The sequence below is a fragment of the Propithecus coquereli genome, unplaced genomic scaffold (genome assembly GCF_000956105.1).
Source record: "Propithecus coquereli isolate 6110/MARCELLA unplaced genomic scaffold, Pcoq_1.0 Scaffold118, whole genome shotgun sequence".
Classification (NCBI taxonomy): Eukaryota; Metazoa; Chordata; class Mammalia; order Primates; family Indriidae; genus Propithecus; species Propithecus coquereli.
The window spans coordinates 3915988-3918110 of NW_012135858.1; positions in this window are offsets into that span (position 1 = coordinate 3915988).

Consider the following 2123-nt stretch of genomic DNA (forward strand, 5'->3'; position numbering starts at 1 on the left):
AATGATCTGAGGAGAAAATTGCTTTTGAAAAACTCAGAAAAAGCTTCTTAAAATCAACATTCATTAAAGCAAAACTCTTAAATTTTCAAGCTCCATTCAACTACCCTTAGTTCCCCCAAATTCACAGCCCTCTAATAGAAAATATGTTAAATAGTACAAGGCCCCTAGTTGGATGTGCTACTTCAAGTGACTTTTAAGATCTATTCACTTTAACATGAAAAACTAGGCTGCAATCAGCCTACTGCCTTAGGCAAACTGTAATTCCATCCTACACAACTGTCCTGATGCAGAAACAACCATACTGATCAGGTTCCTCACTCAGAAACTGACACCCCAACTGCCTGGTGTACCCTGGCTCTTTGACCCAGTGAACATCTTGACCTAATTAGATCAAATGTCTTTGCTGTTGGAGCACAGTAAGTGATGAATTTGATTTGTTTTCTAACATCTATATGAATAGTTTGAGATAAGAGTGTGAGATAATAGAATTCAGGGCTGGCAGGAGCCTTACAGTTCTGTGAGTTAGCAGTGGCCCCACAGCTAGTACTTAGCGGAGTTTAGGAGAGAATCCAGGAATCCTATTTTTGACTGAAACTTTGGCAAACATTAAATGATCTGATAAGACAAAAATGGGGTGTAACAGGGCAAAACTCTCACCCACTATTGGTAAAAGTGTGACCTCGTAAATCAATTTGGACAATAATTTGGCATGATCTTGTAAGTTGAATATATGCATAGCCTGTGACTCAGCAAATTTACTCCTGGAGATAGACTGTAAAGAAACTTGCACATGGACACTAGCAGTCATCATCTAAACTGTTCATGGCTACATTGTAACAGGAAAATAAAAGAAATAACATAAATATTTATCAACAGGAGCAAATGGATAAATACATTGTGATACTTTCTTGCAATAAAATACTATTTAGCAGATAAATTGAAAGAACTAGAACTATAGTCTAGAAGAATCTCAAAAATGAAATGTTGAATAAAAAAAAGTAAATTCCATGGGAAGACACATAGTATGATGGTTAATTTTATGTGTTGACTTGGCTAAACTCTGGTAGCCAGTTTTGGGTCAAACACTAGTACTGCTGTAAAGGTATTTAAGTCCATAGATTCTGAGTAAAGCAGAGTGCCCTCCATAATGTGGGTGGTCCTCATTCACTCAGTTGACAGCCTTAAGAGAAGAAATGGATCCCTTGAGAGGAAGAAATTCTGCCTCCAGTCAGCCTTTGGACTCAAGCCGCAACATCAATTCTTCTTTGGATCTCCACACTGTGGCCTGCTTTACAGTTTTCATATTTGCCAGGCCCCCAACTGTGTACCGATTCCTTAAATCATATCTGTATCTATATCTAGCTATTAATAGCTACCTACCTACCTACCTACATATGCACATACATACATGGTTTTATCAGATGCTCAAATATAGTAATTACTGCAGTTAGGATTCTCATCTGGTAAGCTTTGTAATTAGGGAGAAAAAAAAAAAAGCATAGTTTTTGGATTAAGACAAACAAACTTGGATTGAACTTCCATCCCAGCCATCCCAAAAATTTGTATGATTTTTTTTTTAAATTAACTACTGGAATTTTTTCTCTCTCCTCTATAAAATAAGATTATAACCAGTTATTTGAGGACTAGATAATAGAATGTATGAATGTGGCCAATATGCTAAAAAATATGAATTTGCTCTTTCTAAGATGCTCTGAGATCTTATTTAGCAGGTGAAATTTAACAAAACGATAGCCTAAGAGACCCAAAGGCCTACACTAACTTAAAGCCAGTATTCCCACGGAATACACTTCTCACTATATCCTTCAAGAATGAGGTACTATTTTCCACCCATCAAATTAACAATATTGGAAAAGACTGGAAACATCCAGTGCAGGCAGTGGCATGGGGAAGAGGAACTCTTATACTTTGCTGGTGGAAGTATGGATTGCTACAAACTTCTTGGAAAATAAGGGTACTGTATCCACATCCCAAACCAAAAGCATCAGTATGTAAGGATATATGTGAAAAGATGTATATTGCAGTAATTTTTGTTGTAGCAAAAAACTGAAAATAACCTGCATGTCTATTAGTAGTGGAATGCAGTAGTAGGTGGGAGTGCATAT